Source organism: Amblyomma mixtum, chromosome 5, assembly GCF_055824585.1.
Source record: "Amblyomma mixtum isolate Tamu chromosome 5, ASM5582458v1, whole genome shotgun sequence".
NCBI classification, from domain to species: Eukaryota; Metazoa; Arthropoda; class Arachnida; order Ixodida; family Ixodidae; genus Amblyomma; species Amblyomma mixtum.
This window is the reverse complement of record NC_143016.1, coordinates 124,258,430-124,276,330: the sequence shown is the minus strand read 5'-3', so window position 1 is coordinate 124,276,330 and position 17,901 is coordinate 124,258,430.

Genomic DNA, 17,901 nt, shown 5'->3' with positions numbered 1-17,901 from the left:
TAATTGCACAGAGCGCTTATGCTATAGCAAGCAGGGCGCGCAGCAACATGGTGTTCGCATCACGTCACGGTCACACGAGCGAGACAATTATGCGAAGCATACTAGCCGCACAACCGAGCTTTTCCTTGCTGCGCCGCGCGCGGCCGCGTAGCTACCACTTGACCTACATCGGCGCACCACGTGATATGACGTCACAACAGCTGTGAAAGCTGGGGCTCAACTCGTGCGGACGCGCAGCCTCCACCGGCGGCCTAACTCCCGCTCCTTCCGCTAGGGGCGCTGACGTCACAACAGCTGTGAAAGCTGGGGCTCAACTCGTGCGCTCGCTTGCGGACGCGCAGCCTCCGCCGGCGGTATGCTTCGCATCCTAGGCTTAACCATAAGCTAAGCCAGGCCATTTTTTTGTCCGGTAAATCTAAAAATAGTCATTAGATTCTGCATAGCAGAGACATACTATAATCGGATACAACTCGAGAACCAAGCGGCTTTTCCCCAACAAAGCGCCCCCATCCAGCCAATAGCATCAGTCGATTCTCATGACCCTGCTAGCGTGACAGTGCAGTGAGGCGACTATCCCCGACTATGGGGGCAGGGGACTATCCCAACAAACACAAAACCTCCTCAAAATCTCCCAAAAATAACCCATCGGGACATTTGGAATCTCCCCAGGAGGTGCTCATTTTTCCCGAACACATCCAAAAAACGTCCCCACAACTAGCGATGTCCAAAAAGTTGTGCGTCCCATGGAAAGCCCCAAAAGGTTAATGCTCGATTTCTCGGCTCTGGTTCAATAAAATTATTCCTCCTTTTTCATGCAGCCTGCAGGCATCCAAGCGCACATATCTGCCAAATTTCAGGTGCATACTTACTTTACAGGTGATGTAATTCACCTGTCAACTTGTGTGAATACGTGCTGGCTCGGCCGTTTCGCACTGTGAAATGTCCTGGCATTTTACACACAAAGGAAATATGAATTCAAAAAGTCACCCCATCTTGCCCATATATAAGAACAAATAGCAGCACCACACAGAAGTCATTTCAGTTTACTAGCCGTACTCTTAGCACGGACTTGTAGCCTATTGTCCATACCGGCGACAGCACTATACACCACCACAATCAAAATGCAAGTCAAAGAAAAACAATACAGACGAATTGAAAGTCCGTGCTGAACAAAACTTCCGGTCAACGGCGCAAATTTGAATGAATACAAACAGCAGACGCAAACGTAGGCACCTTTTAATACACAATTTGTACAAGCACTACGGCGCCATGCCGTAGTGCTATGATGGCCACTTTTTCTCTAGCTCTGAGAAATCTGCAAACTGAAGGAGTAAAACAGAACATGGACTGGAAGTTGATGCACCTTAAACAAGTATTCTAAGGGCTACAAAAGCAGATATGCACACGCAAAAGCAAACGTACGCAAAGAGCAACTTGGATGACAAAACAAAAGGCGAGATGAGCGTACGCTGCAGACACGCAGTTTCAGGTCATGGATTTTCTTCAAATTGAAACCCCCCTCTCTCGGAACAAGCTTCAGCGACATGTTATCAAAACAGAAAAAAAAATAGTTCTACCAGGCGAAAATAAAAAAAGTGCGAAAAGGCCCTGCAGTATGTTTAAATAAATAAATAAAATAAACCAACATACCTTTACAACTTTGCCTACAGAAACCCAGGGATGAAATAGGAGGCTGCAACAGCTGAAACCATAAATTAAACGCAGCCTTCTGTCCTGCGCCTTCTCATAGCACAGCGAACGCTCAAACATACGCGTTACACCCTCGTAACGATCCTGGGAGTTTTATTTTCTTGTGACTAAGTGTGGGGATAAGACTGCTTGAAGCTAGGCGGGAGGGGGGACGTCTCGAGGCTGGTGCAGTGGCGCGCTGCATCCATGGTGCGGCAGACCGCGCATGCGGAACAGTCCGGCGTGAGAGTCGAGATCAAGGCACGATTAATCCGGTGCGGGAGAGTCAGTATAGCCACGCGAACACTGCACAAACTACACCGCTGCGACAGGATGGCTGGGCGGTGGCGAAGTAGGTAGAGCAGGATAATCCATGGGCACTCGCAGAAAGAGAGTGGTGGGTCTCCGAAGGTCCTTCCCGCCTATGACCGTAGTTGAGAGCCACGCTTCCACCACCAACGCGCTGCAGTCGTCGCAGGCGCTGAGGAATGTAGGTGCGTATGAGGAGTCGCCTATTGCCACGAACTCCGCCGCCTCGAACAGCGGCATCAGTAGGGCCGTCAAGCTGCGCAAAGGACTTGCGATGCGCCGCCGCTGCATCAGTTCCGAAAGGAATGGTATGGGCACGCCGAGATGCGCGGGAAAACTGCCGTGAATCCGTAGCTACGAAGTCCACGACAGCCCAGTTGCCGTAGTGATAAGAGCAAGAACTGCCGCGCGCTGGGGCTTGTGCTCGAACGGCTGAGGCAGCGCGAATAACAACGCGCAAAATGGCTTCCGTCCAGCGAGGAAGCCGGGCGAGCGACGGGAGGCCATTACTGCACTTCTGCTAGACAGCGGCGCAGGCGCCGATAGCCGGAGATGCCTGGAGGGGCCACCACACAATGTTGCAGTTGGACGGCAGCAGGGGAAACGCTAGAAGACGGGAAAGTTGGTGACCGGCCGCTTACGGCGGTGCGATGAAAATGGAGACCGCCGCCACCTGCCTGCTGCATGGAGCCGACGGCCCACGTGCAAGAAACGCATGCGCCGAGAGAGATGCGGGGCTAACTGCTTCCTTCGGCTGTTCGAATGAAACTGCCGTTTCATCTCTCAAAACGACGCGTGCAAGAACAAAACCTCCTCTCGCCGCAGCTTGTGGCGCGAGGGAGAGAGAAAAGAACGCGAGCAGTCGATTTTTGTCTCTTGTTGAAAATCATTGGTCCCAAAACGTTATGCCCAGTTACCTTTCTGGGACCAAAATCCATTAACTCGCTTTTGTTGCTGCTTAAAACTGCAGAAAAAACGTTTCTAGACCTTTAGTGGGAGCACTGCCTTTTTGCTTGTGTTTCTATGTCTTGCCTCTATGGTCTGGAAACGTTTGAGAAACGTCGTACTGGGACTGGGACATTCCATCCTTTCTAGGCGCACATGGGGAGGTCTTGTGCTTGTTGGGATCCTCTCTCATTTACCACTCCCTGAATTTTCACGCAAGCAGGGTCATGAGAATCAGGTTGGAAGGAAGTCCTCTGACGGGGGAATAACCGCTTTGTTCTTAAAGGGGCTCTGAACCACCTCCCGAAAAGAGCCCATCAACTCACTCACTCTCTGAAATTGGTTGTCATGAACACCTGAGCCAAATAGTACACTTCTACATGCAGCAGGGGACCCACAATCCCGTGCGAAAGTTGGCGAGCCCTTCCCGGCAACTTTTTCATGCTCGCGCCTGCCTATACAAGTTGAGAGATGACATTCTTTCAGACGTCAGGCAGCTACCATGGCCGCGGCCAATAAGCCGCGTAGCTCCGGCGGGCCAGGAAGCTCTGCCCCAGGAGATGGGCCAGCAGAGGAGCGCCGACCTTCCAGTGTGCAAAAAGTGACGAGAGGAGGAGGAAAGATGCGAAGAATTCAAGTTTTAGCTACAGATAACTCAGCTTCTAAAAAGCGCATCAAAAAAGTTTTTCGTGGACAATATCTATGAAGCGGCGTGCTTTAACCCAATAATTCCCAGTTCTAGAAAACGCAAGGAAAGCTGGAAAACAAGTTGTTTACCTGCATTTAGAACACAAATAGCGACACAAACACCATAAAAATATTCAAGAATAATTTTTTATTAGGAACTACAGCTTGTTGCATATATGCAACACTGGGCAGTAATGAAACAGAACACACAAGGGGAGCTAAACCATAGCTGCATTTACAAGGTTTTTTTTCCACTGCAAGAAGCCAGGCAGTGGCACAATGGTTAGAACGGGCTTGTCGGTGGTTGGATTAAGCCTGGTGGAAATGGGTAAAACAATTTCGGGCATTATTGAGGCAGAGGTACATCTGGCACTTGGCACAAGAAATGAAGGTGTATCCCCCGTTGCATGCCTTACACCTGTTTCTGCGCTCGTTCCAAATAGGCCAATGCTCTGTTCCGTCTTTCCTCACGTCTCGGGGAATTGCACTGAAGACCTTCCTTATGACTGGAAGATTGTTCTCAGATGGTCGTCCTGGTGCCCTTTTTCTGTAAAGTACCAATCCAGTCGCAAGCTCGGAGAGAAAAGTACGCTAAGGCATTGTCCTGTTGCCTTGCTGTTGGGCATGACGTTTATGCAGAAACCATGAATTCACTGCAGCCATTTTTACAGTGTGCCAGAATATGTACAGCCTCCCTGATTTTTAATAATATAGCGCGAGCGTCGACCGAACTGCTGGTCAGCGCCTTATAACGGCGATAAGCGTGCAACAAGGCGAGAGTTCGCGCACGCGCACGAAGGCAGAGCGTCGTCTGCTAGGCTGTTCCAAGCACGAGGACACACGCCCTGCCGCAATATCAGTTCGCAAGATCCCGCCAAGCCGTAAAGCGCATGCGCATTATTAATATGTGAGACTGCATGAGACATGATTTCTTTCTCTCTCTTTTTTTTGTTTGCCTATTACGGGAGGCCAGCCTGGCGATGCAAAGTGATAAGAAAAAATAAAAGTAAAGAAATATAGCAGCACATTGAAACCATTGCCTGGATCGCGATAAGCGGGGTTCCAACCAGCTCTTTAATGAGCCTTATTGCAGTGTCTCGACGGTATAAAAAGGCACCGCAGCTCTCAAACGCCCACTTCGGCGGAGAATGCCTCCTTGCGAGTTATCATTTTTCGGTTTTTGTGGCTCTGGACCAAGGCCCACTTATGCTGTCTTTTTTTGTTGTCTCAATTCTGTAAAATTTACCCGCTCACTCCTGAACTACTTAAGCAAAACCACGGAGCCACGAATGGTTGCGTCTCCTTTTTTTTCTGCAAGAAGGTTGCCGCTTTCAGCATGCGTCACCTGAGCTGGAAATGGCAGTCGCCACGTTAGGAGCGATGAATGCATTGAGAAGCGTGGGGTGTATAAGCTCGTTCTTTCAGGAGAGGAAGGGGTAGTAAGACACAGCTGCATGTATCCGCGAATGTAGAACACTTCTGTGTATTTTCATCAAATAACCTTTATTTCCTTGGTGCATTTTAGAACTGAAACAGGGCCTTGTCTCAAGGCTCTCACACATCATACATATAAGTTAATAGCGCTGAAACTCGCCTCCGGACTGAGCAACACCCGCGATGCGCCTGGGCAGGGAGTCGAAGAGTGCGGGTACAAGGTCCACGTCATCCTTAAGGGCATCCCATGCACTCTTCACGGCTTCCCACAAGCCGTCTGCCGATGCATCGTGGAGACTCATCTTTGACAAGTTGGACTTGAGGATACCCCAAACATTTTCAATTATATTCAGGTCCGCTCCCTGGGGAGGCCAAGACAACGTCATGATGCCTAGTTGTTCCAAATGTTCCTTCACGGCGCGTGCAGCATGCACCGGTGAGAGGTCATGCTGTAGGTAGAAGCAACCATCCGTGAAAGGGCCGTCCAGAAGATGGGGAAGAAGCTCCTGATCAATAATTTCCAGGTATGCTTCAGCACAGAAGCGGCCCGATATACGACGGAGCGGGCCAAGGCCGTTCTTAGTTATTACGCCCCAAATGTTTACGCTCGTCCTGCCACTAGACTTGACCTTCTGAACATAGTGTGGATCATACCTGCAACAGTGGAAGAAAATTTTATACACAACATAAAGTGTGTCAATGACTCCTAGACAATATTAAACGACACGTAATGAAAATATTACAGCGACAATACACCCCCTCTTCACATGGAAGTATAATCCATCCACAATCTCAGCAAACATCTTTTAAATTTAACCAAGTATAAGTAATTCTATTTAGGAACCATTTTACCCGCCTGTGCTGCATCATCTATTTCTTGAACAGTGATAGCTGACATTGATAATCACATGTCACCCCGGGAAGCAAATGCCATATACTTTCGCAGGTTTAAGCCAAACATAGCCAAATCGAAAAAATGAACAATGATAAATCACCAACCTCATGAGGTCTGGCCGGTAAACTTTCTGTTGCTGGCTCCATTTTGTGCAAACCGTGGACTCGTCTGTGAAGACAACATTTTCCCAGTCCTCCACGGTCCATTCAATATGGTCGCGTGCAAACTGTAGCCTTTTCTCCTTGTTAGTCGCCGAAAGCTTCGGCTTCTGCACCGCAACTCGATTGCGAAGACCTGCTTCTCGAAGTCGGGTACGCACCAAGTTATCACTCACGTCCACTCCAGCAACCTGCTTCAATTGGCCAGCAGTCATGAAGGGCGCTACACAAGCCGCAGCAACAATGGCATGGTCCTCTTCTTCCGTTGTCTTGCGCTTCAAATGTCGAGGAGCGTCACAAATGCGCCCTTCGTCGCGATAAGCCTGAACTATTCTGCTTACGGTAGCCTGAGTGACTCCAACGCTCTTAGCAATTTCATTCTGAGACTTCCCGCAAAGCGACATTGCGATGACGCGGTGGCGTTGTTCCAGTGGCACGCGTGGAGGCATTCTCCGCCGAAGTGGGCGTTTGAGAGCTGCGGTGCCTTTTTATACCGTCGAGACACTGCAAGGCTCATTAAAGAGCTGGTTGGAACCCCGCTTATCGCGATCCAGGCAATGGTTTCAATGTGCTGCTATATTTCTTTACTTTTATTTTTTCTTATCACTTTGCATCGCCAGGCTGACCTCCCGTAATAGGCAAACAAAAAAAAAAGAGAGAAAGAAATCATGTCTCATGCAGTCTCACATATTAATAATGCGCATGCGCTTTACGGCTTGGCGGGATCTTGCGAACTGATATTGCGGCAGGGCGTGTGTCCTCGTGCTTGGAACAGCCTAGCAGACGACGCTCTGCCTTCGTGCGCGTGCGCGAACTCTCGCCTTGTTGCACGCTTATCGCCGTTATAAGGCGCTGACCAGCAGTTCGGTCGACGCTCGCGCTATATTATTAAAAATCAGGGAGGCTGTACATGTACCAACGCTTTGCCCGCATCGGAAAGCGATAACTGTAGCACATCTTGTCTAGAAGGTCAACGCCGCCCATTGACATATTGTACTGAGGCACAATAGCGGGGCACTCAACAGTAATGTGTGACTTTTGCGTCTTGTCCCACCTTTTTACGCTTGTTGTTGGTTCAACGCCAATACAATTGGAGACGAGCGTCACTGACCTGTTGTCGAACCACTTCACGGCAACGATGTCTTGATCGCCGCATGATGCAACGCAGAAGTCAAGTGTGCCACTGCCTTTCTTTTTCATTTCTTTTTCGTTCATCAGCTTGCACGATTGTAGTCTATTCTCTCTCACAGTGCCGATGTACGAAATTTTTCTGCGCGTTAGCTCGCTTACCAGGTGAGGACCCGAAAAAAAGTTATCAGCAACAATGAGGTTGTTGTCGCGGTCAGGGAGACTTGAACATAGCTGGATCACAACTCCTGCTCCAAGACGAAGTTCATAACCACCTTGATCTCCATAAAAACCCTTGCTACATGCTGGATACACGTCAAAGTCATAGCAAAGCCCGGACTCTCCTGCTCGGGCCCAAAGCTTGAGTCCCCACTTGCACTTTGGCTTATTTGGCAGGTACTGCCGTATAGGCGACCTCCCGCGGAAAGGGATCAGAACCTCATCAACACAAGACTTGTTTTCCTGCGTAATTTTCAACATGTTTTCACGCAACTCTGAAAGCCAGGGGCGCACTTTCCAGCATTTGTCTTCCATCGTCGCTTCTGTTGCAGCATCATTGTCAACGAAGTGCAAGTGACTCGTGATTTTCTCGAATCGGTTCCGGGACATGATTTGTGCCACAAGCTCATATTTGCTTCCTTGTTCCCAGTATGCACGCACTCTGTGCATGTCCACTAGGCCCATGCGGAAAAACATTCCGAGCACAGATGTGAGTTCCTCAAGTGTCATGTTCAGAGAAGTTCCATTTTTTTGTAAGTAGTACTTGTTTGTTTCTTCAACGACATGTGTCAGCATCGTTCTAGATACAAACAAGTCAAAAAGCTGCTTTGCTGTGAGAGGCTCAGACGGAGGCAAAGGGAAGTCATTTTTGAAGCAGGTTCCAGGCTGTTGAAATGATGTCTTCTTCCACGTGTAGCGCTTCTTTGCATATGCTGCTTTCAAGCCTGTTGTCGGCGCCAGCACCTCATCCTCGTACTCGGAAGAAACAATTTCTTCGTCACTGCTACGGTCAAAGGTTGCCTCATCCGCTTCATCGCTACTGCTTTCATCGGATATGTCACTCTGGTTGCAATCGATGTGACGAATCAGGTTGTCATTTCCAAGGAAACGCTTTCGTCGCGTTCTCGGTAACCCATAGAACATAGAAGGCGTGATGGCAGCCTGCAGATTTGATTAAAATAAACTTTAAATTACTGTGAAGCACGAAAAATGCACAGAATATGTCTTTTACACAACAAAATGAGATCATCGCGCTGCTAATGTGAAGAAAGCAGCCATGTTGCATATATGCAACCGTGGTTCAGTGGGACACTACTGCCCGCCGTTGCACATGTGCAACATGGCATAAACAGAAAATATTTAACCTCATCTAATGCCAGAAAGACGAAACATCGCATGCGACACAAATAATGAGCACCTGTGCTTTACAGGTAAGCAATGTAGGGTTCTTGACTGAAAGATTTTATTAGTTATTTGAAATATAAACGTACCTGCTCGCCGGCGCTTCCGAGAGCCATGGGGGACGCCATTTTGAATGAACTTTTCTGGGCACAACGCTGCCCCCAGTGGCGAAATCATGAACTGCTGAGATAGATAAACACCTAATTGGAAGACTAACGTCAACTTTTTGCCGGAACCTCGCCATATGAATCTTTTGTGGGTTGATAAACTGCGCGTTGCATATATGCAACAGTGGGCAATAATGGGTTAACATTACAGGCATACAGCAACTTTATTAGCGCCCCTTTCAGAGCTGCTATAAGTTGTATCCTACTATAGCGTAGACGTATGCCGGTTTACCGGACGTCCCCTGCGCACGCGCAGTGATAGGGGTGCGATTGCTCAGTGGCTTACGGTGAAGCGATATATGCGCATACCGGTTTAGCGGACACCTCCTGCGCACGCGCAGTGGTATGATGGTTTATGGCTTAGGGGGTTTAACGCCCTAAAAAGCGACTCAGGCCATTAGGGACACCATAGTGAAGTGCTGCGGAAATTCCGGCTACCTGGGGTTCTTGAACACGCACTGACATCGCGTAGTACACGGGCCTCTAGAATTTCGCCTCCATCGAAATGTGACGCACCGCCGCGGCCGGGTTGGAACCCGCGTCTTTCGGGTCAGCGGCTGAGCGCCATAACCACTGAGCCACCGTGGCGGCTGCGCAATGGCATGAGTGGGGCGAGACGGGCCCTCTATTTGGGACCTTTAGCATAGCGGAGATGTACTAACGTAGGCGCGTCTGCGCTAGTACGCCTCCGCTATGCTAAAAGTCTCGAACAGAGGCGCCGCCTGACCCCATCCATGCCACTGCGCGTCTGAGCTATAGGCGGATACTCAAGAAAAAAAGCGGTAAATACCCCTCACAGGAGGCCCTCCGCCAATGACGTCGACCGATTCTCGTGGCGTCGTCGACTGCGCATGCGCAGTAGTAGAGGGGCGGCCAGGTGGGCCACTGCGTGTGCGCCGCCGACGTCCGGTGAACCGATATTCGTGTATGCTATAGTCGGATACAACTCCAGAACGAAGCCGCAGATGCCCCTCAAAGGTGGCCCTCCAGTAAATGTTGTTCATGACGCCATGGTGCACGGTTAATCCGATTAGCCGTAGTTATACCCAATTCATCTGCTACCCCATGCGATTTCACGCTAGCACGCCCAAGAAGGTCTGAATCATCGGCTCGATGGGCTCCTTTGAGGGGAATTTGACGCTTCGTTCATAAGTTGTATCCGGCTATGGTCCGATACGAATTCCCTTCGAAGCGGCAAATTGGCTGGAGGGCCTCCTTTAAGGGGAATTCGTATGCTACCGTAGTCGGACATAAGTACGAAGCGGCAAATTTCTCTCCGATTCTGATGAATCTACTAGCTGGAGTGGCACGACAATGCAGAGGTGTAATTGTCCCAGAGAATGCAGGGAGGGTACTATCCCCTTTCATCTGCCGCTCTCTGCATTGTCACGCTAGCAGGTTCATGAGAATCGGCCGACGCCATTGGCTGGAAGGGGGTCCTCTGACGGGGAAAAGCCGTTTTTTTTCTTGACTTGTATCCGACTATATGTCGGACGCAACTAAAGAACGAAGTGCCCAGTGCCCAACAAAGGAGTCTCTCTAGCCAATGGCGTCGACCAATACTCCCGCTTGATCGCGACCGCCTTGGACTTGCTAGCATATGAAATCGCAGGTGCGGCTTATAATCGGATTAACCGCAGCGTCATAAAAATAGGTCGACGCCATTGGCTGGATGTCCTCCTTTGAGGGGCATCTGCCGCTTCATTCTTGAATTGTATCGACATAGTACGTCTCCGCTATGGTAAAAGCCTCTAATGATCCCCACCACAAGGCGTGGCAGCGCACTTCGGCGCATCTATTGAGAAGCGGGATGAGCTGCCCAATCAAAATCATGCATTGTACAGTTTTAGGCCGTGGGCAGCCCTCAATTTGTATCCCGCAGGAGTATGGCAGCCCGCGGGGTACACCGTTGCCACGCGTAAGCGTCCTGCCGCCCGCCATGCAGATATGAGGGCAAATAAGGTCTGTATTATAGTGACAGGTGCCTGGGACTCATGAAGCGTGTGTCACGTCGCCCATTAAACCCCTTACACATGACCATTCCGCCTTAGAGAGCTCTAGCTTACACTGCACTGACATTAAGGACAACTCCATGTATTTATTGCTCTCAGTAAATGCTGATTGTATTGAGCATATCTTATTACATTATTCTAATGCTCGGAGCTACGTGGGGAGAAATGTTTTTTGCAGAAACTGCATTGGGATGCTTAGGAAGTTTGTTGTACGACGTATAAATGCATTGAGCTACCAGGAATACGTACCTGTCTAAGCACTCACCAAGAGTGGCCATTAATGTGCCCCTGCATGAGAGTCGGTATGGCTGCGGTGGCCATGGAGGAAAAAAAACTAAGGAGGGAGCGTGACGTCACGCGGCCAGCGTTCGCAAGCCGAGTGTTTACGAAGCCGTTTTCTCCCTCAGTTTTTCGCTCTTCGAGTCTGTCCTTTATGTTTTGATTCTGGTAGGTTTTAGTGCGCGCGTATGTGCGACCCGCGGCGGGGGCGTCTACAGCAAGGAGGTTGATCTACAGTCAGTCTGCCGCGCTAATCTGCGCATGCGCGCGCTCAGCGGGGCTAGATTTTACCGCACGCTATCACGTGGTGTGATCACGGGGGGGGGGGGGACACACTCTCTTTTTTTTACTATATCTTTACTTGTTAAGACTAGGTTTCAAGATTGTCGCCGGCCGCTCCCTCCTCAGTTTTTTTGCCTCCATGGCGGTGGCTACTTCTGGCGTTGGCGTCGCGTTTGGCCATACTAGCTCATATTGCTGACTGACACTGTCCACTACAGCCCCACTAACGGACACGGCTGTTTGCTGTCAGGTGTCTTTGACTAAGTAGTAGCTGAAAGTTCAGAGCAAATTTGACGCATATGACTTCTCAAGATGCGATCAATTGCATCAAGTCACAGGCGCAAGTGAATTGTTGTGCTATGGACAACTGCGAGTCTCTGAGCACGATGGCCATGATCCCAGCTGACCACAGAAACTGCCGTGACGACTGCCTACGTTTTCCTCCTCGCGTGCTTGGAGGTGCGTTCGCCTCATATGCTTCCACCAAGAGCATGACTCTCGTACATTTCAGGACTCTCGAACTGCCGTTGGTAGGTATTTTCATCTATACCTGCTCGTGAATTCGCTATGTTTTCATTGCAAGCTACATAACTGCGCCTTGATGTGGCTATTAAGCCGTCAGGTAAACAGTCCTAGACGTTCAGACCTCACGTTTACAATCACTTAGCCTTTGTTCCGATCTAACGCCAGTGCTAGCCAATGAAACCGCGGCTACGAAAGGGCAAAACTGACCTCATCGGTCATGCGCTCTGGCAGCGGGTCAGGTCCGACTTCCCATCCGAGACGCTGCTGCCTGTCTCCGGCGGCGGCATGCTTCCAGGACCGCACCACTACCTCGGGTGTGACTCGGGTCGTCGACGTCACGCAGGAGTTCCCCATGCTTTGTCGCGGTAGCCCTCTCAACGCTTGCAGAGAGGGGAGGGCAGGCGCGGTGTCGCGATCACAATTACAACATCGCACACAGCGAGCACGTCAGTCGCAGTTAGGGCTGCCCTGAAGCATTTTCACTTGCAGCTCACTGGCCTGGGGTACTCTCGAAGTGTGCGCGCTCTTTGAACGAAATGGCGATTGCGACAATCACCGGGAAGTAAACACGTGCGAAAACAATGAGGCAGAGTACCCGCCTAACCCAGTTTAAGCGTCTCGTTCACTGCCGTTTCTAGACAGATGCAAGATGTCTCACCCCTCACACACTTCAGTTATCTCCTTTCATTTGCCGGATTCGTTTCTCTCCCGGGCCTGCATGAACGACGCAGTGACTTTCGGGAAAATGGAGCGGATCAATTATACATGACCCGTATCGCTTAGCTTTGCGCGATCATGACGTCGATAACGTTCTCGGCCGTTCTCGGCTGTATGTATTAGGTATTGCGCAAAAAACAAAGAATGTAGACTTTCTTCCCTGGTTGCCTTTGCGGCTTACTGCTGGCGGTGCTCACACAAACGTGGACGCCGTGGAATGATAAGTGAAAGGGAACGGTCCTGACGGAGGCCCACATTCTGCGCGATCCTGTGTGCTTAGTCGGCAAGTCATTGATTCGCTTTAAGAGTCACGGTACGCTTGACGCCGAGATCGTTATATGGAAATAACTCTTTCTCAACAAACAGCTCTATTGTCATTTGCCCGGTGAGGAACGGTGAGTGCTGCACCGTACACTGTCTCTCCGTTCATCACGCCGATACCATGAAAAGATAAAGCGTTTCGGATTGCCTCTGTACGCCCAATGATGATGGCTCGTTTGTTGCAGTTGCAAGATCTAAAACACACAGCAGATTCGTTGTTTCAGTCGATAGCCTCCTCGTGCGCAAGCATAATGACCGAGAGCGGTTCTCCGAGGCAGGGTGGCGGTACAGGAGAAGGCACTGAGCGATACGACGACAGTGGCGCGAGCGGACGTCACTGGATCGTTTAACGATCTTGTGGCTCGGTTCTCTAAAACTGCAAGAATTGATTAGAAATGGACCGTAATATTCAATACTGTGTATCATTACTGCGTTCCCCCGTCTTTGTCTTCTTATCTTTGAGACGAAGTGTGAGAACAGTTTAAGGAACACCAAAAAACTACTCTGTTCAGCTAATCGGATGCTAAAGGCAAAGCGCAACTGAGACAGGAGACAGCAGGAAGGGAGTAGGAAGCCATGTGCCTGTTTACGTCTTTCATCGTGTTTAAGTTGCGCTGTGCCTTTCCCTGTTTTGAAGAACATCATGTGGTGTCTAAATTAATCCGGAGCCCTCTACTACGGCGTCCCTCTAGCCCATGCGTCAGTTCGGGATGTTCGTGCCAACAATTTACAATTTAAAACGTTTCCTTTTCGTCTCGCTCGTGCGTGCATTAATTTTTTTTTGGTATGGTATGCTATTAAAGAGAAGTCTTAAAGGCTGTTTTTACGTTCCTTTCTCAGCAGTGTCTGCACTACATCAGAGGGCGGATCCTGGGCAAAAATGGAAGCCCTGCGCCCAAACTCTTCAAAAAACAACTTTGACTTTTGGCGGAACCGCAACCGCATGGTTCTCTACGACGGCATTTACGGGCGGTTCGAGGCCCTCACTTCATGGCATTTCAGAAAATAAAGGGACCTGCTCGGCACACTGAATGCAAACGCAGCAGATTCTGGTGGTAAATTTAGCGGTACATGAAAGCCCATACAGCGACCGGCCTTGCAACAGTACCTTGAAATCACGACAGCTCGCTGCAGTGATCGAGACCGTCTGCACGCTCGCGCTTACGTCCACGGCGCTCAGCACCGCTGCAGTGTCTATTCTAGATGTTCGAATGAAGATGTCCTCTTGATAGGATTGATAGCCCACCTATAGAGACTTCAGTGCCGAGTTTGGGTAGTTAAAGTCGCTACATGCGACGAGAGCGCCGCTGAGCAGCGGGACCGTCAGCACAGTTTCCGGGTTCCTGATATACGTCTTCTGGACGTTATCTTTAGACTTCCCCTTATTCTGCGTTTCTATAGCTCCTATGCGAGAAGTGCGCCATCTTGCAACTTTGCTACATAGCTTGCCGGTCTTGTTGGATTATTTGGCACAGTGACTGCCAGTCTGTTGTGGAAGATCGATGGTGTCAGGTTTGACCCTTGACCAGGGCGCACTGCTCTTCAACTGTGAATACTTGAGGAAGCTCTAGATCTTGCTTCGGTAGTGGTATGGCTTCTGCCGGGTGGATACATTGTACCCACATCGTTTCCGCTTCGAGCCTATCGGTTAGATTAGGTGCTAGAGCGACTGCCCCGACGCTGCAGGCGATGGACCTGGATTCGGATTCCGGATTCGAAAGAACCTTTCTGCAACTACGTAAATTTGAGAAAGCCGTTTAGCTTTGCTCTAGCAGTGTAACTCTGCAAACAGGTGATTACTCTCTTATATGAAATTTCCTTCGGTTGACCTATGAATGAAGGAGTATGCATCATTCGTTACAGAACGCGTGGCAGTCTTTTTAAGGGTACAACTTGAGTGCCGCAGGGTAAAGGACATCATCAATGCACACACTTTACGAGGGAGTGCAGGACCGAGAAGAAACAGACATACACTCACTGCTTTTACTCGCATGTCACCGACACCGTACGTTGACAATCTCCACGCACTGGGCAAGATACCAACTGCAGTTTCAAGCAGACCAATTTTAACGCAATTAGGCGGCTGGCCATTAATTTTCTTGCCGTGAGCGGTGCGGCTGGTGCTCTTCGCCTTCTTCTTCTTCCACTTTCTCCTGGATGTATGACGCGCCATTTGCTCCTATTCGCCCATGGGCCAGCTATAGGCCCACATGATCACGTGATCTCAGAGCCATACTCTCGAGAGCACTGATTCCCGCGCCTTCCCGGATAATTCCTCTCTTGTTGCCCGGGCCCCGGCTTATGCTGGTTCGCAGTGTGCGGGACATCGCAGCCAGTGCTGGCCTTCACGGTTAAGAAAGTAAAAATTCTGGCAGTGATTTCCCTCTCCCTCCCATTAGCCGGCAGACGAAATCGGGAGTCTTCACGGCGTACAGGGATGACGCTAAGGCAGAGGCCGATAACCCTAGAGGAACCGCCCTGCACAGCGGTCTCTGTAGAGGCGCTAGGAATTTGTGAAAATTGCAAACGAATAAAGTATAGAAAAGCGCGGTCACACCGACCAAAGACACGCGGCATGGTGCAAATCCTTTCCCCCCAGAACGGCAAAGTGGGCGCTTTTGACGCAGCGTGGCGCACACCGTTGGCGCCAGGCATCAATTCGGACATAAACTGCTGCAACTTTGGAGGATTTGTTGCTGGACTAGTTCGTACATTTTCAGGAAGGAATTGTATGGGTTCTGGAGACTCATATGGAACTGTTAGCTTTTTTTAGATGTAAATATGCATTCTTTGCCTCCACCTCGCACTTCTAACGCGATGGCATTAAGTCTCCTGTTCTGCAGAAAATCCGGCGTCGTCGGCGTTGTGAGCGAAAAATCGACCGGGGACGGGTGACCACTCTATGGCCAACCTGGGGCACAAGATTCTGCTTGGCCTCACGCAACCCGCCATGGTCGAAAAATGGGCCGGTCAAGCGTCACGTCATCAAAGGTCATGTGACCTTATGCCGTCACCACAACATGCCCACCGCATTGTGAGTGAACTTCCCACCGTGGTGGGTGGAAGTTAATGGTTGGTGGCGTGAGGTTGCTCGGGAAGAGCAACGTGGGTCTCACAAGTTCCACCGGTAGCAGCACCTGCCGTCTAAAGCAGTGGCGCATCGCTTAACCTCTGCACCACGTAGAGAATGACCAATTCCGCATGTATGGGTATTAACCCATTAACGCTATCGCGAAGGCGGAGCTTAAGTGGTCCCCCAAGTTTTTTAGTACGCCCGGAGATTTTGCGCTCGCCCATTGGTTCGTCGCTGCATGAATCCTATGCCATCTACCGAGGGATGCGGAAACCTGGCGCTCAGCGTATACGCCAAGCGCTCGACAGGCGGCAACAGTATGATTAGTTTTGTAATTTCTGCAGGGCTCTGTGTTTTCTCCCTAAGTTTCTCGCTCACCTACGACGGTTCAGGAGACTGAGGCGCCATCAGGTGGCCCTTTGTATAGACACATACATAATGTATTGGGGGCTGAGGGGCGGGGGGGGGGGGGGGCTACTGAAGGGATCAGTAAGCCTCTGCCGATCCCAATAAAGCGTTAATGACGATTGCTGGCTCTCGTCGTCATGTTTACCTAAGTAGGAGGGGAGGTAGTTGCAAACAGGCTTTCGGGGTTCTGGGCTGCGGTCAGATGTAATGCATCTTCGGCTATGCCGAGTAGGGGCCTCCCCTAATGTTAGCCAGTTACATGTTGTTGTGCTCATTTCTAAACTTGTTGTAAATAAGTAAATTCATGTACATAAAGCTTCAGTTTATATCCCCTGCAATTCTCCTGTTGTGGCCTAATATTGTCTGCTAGACCTTCAGCCTTCAAGACAACAAGCCGCCTCCGACGGGGCACCCCTGGTGCAAGGAAGTCAAAGAACCTTCGTTGAAACTTTACTGTTACCATTCCTTCTCCATCTTTTTTTTCTGGTCAGGACGGCTTGTGCACGTCTTCCCTCTGCAAAGAGACTATCAGAGCAGTAAAAGGACTATTTCAAAATGTTCACCAGTTTTCCATTAGTCGCACTCGAGCTGCACCCAGAGTGGCGGCTGCTCATTGCATACACATGAAGACGCATTTCCCGTGTTTTAAGTTGAAATACGCGCATCCTGATCTCGGCGCTGGATTTGGTAGCCAGAATTTTGGCTGACGTGCGTTGTACTGTTCTTTAATTTTGCAACAAAACCTTAATGGGGCACATTTCTTGTTCTTTTTTCTCGGCTTTTCTGGTGTTCGTAAGTGCACGACAGATGCTTACAGCGTTAATATAAAAATCAACTGCTCTGTTAACGGCCTGAGTATGAACAATTTTATTGGGATTTAATGCAGGACAAACTCATGGAAATATGCTAATCAGCTTAGCGCGGCGGGAGCAGCCGGTGTGGCACAGGCAGTAGTGGCCTCACACGGGCATTGGTAGACTGCTCCTTCACAGTTCTCAGAGCGTATGGCGCTATCATGCAGACCAGAGAAAGGAAGTCAGCGGACACCGAAACCAAGGAGCATAGGGGAATGTTTTCTATTTTTATGCGAAGCATACTACTTTAGCTACCACTTCAGCCCTTCATCGTGGTTATGCGCCTCCAAATCACGTGATACATGACGGCACACCACGTGACACGATGACGTCACGACAGTAGAGAAACGGGGGCCCACCTTGCGCCGTCGCTGTGGTTGTGCGCCTCCAAATCACGTGACACGATGATGCCACACCACGTGACACGATGACGTCACGGCAGTGGAGAAACGGGGGCCCACCTCGCGCCGTCGCTGTGGTTGTGCGCCTCCAAATCACGTGATACATGACGTCACACCACGTGACACGATGACGTCACGACAGTGGAGAAACGGGGGCCCACCTCGCGCCGTCGCTGTGGTTGTGCGCCTCCAAATCACATGATACATGACGTCACA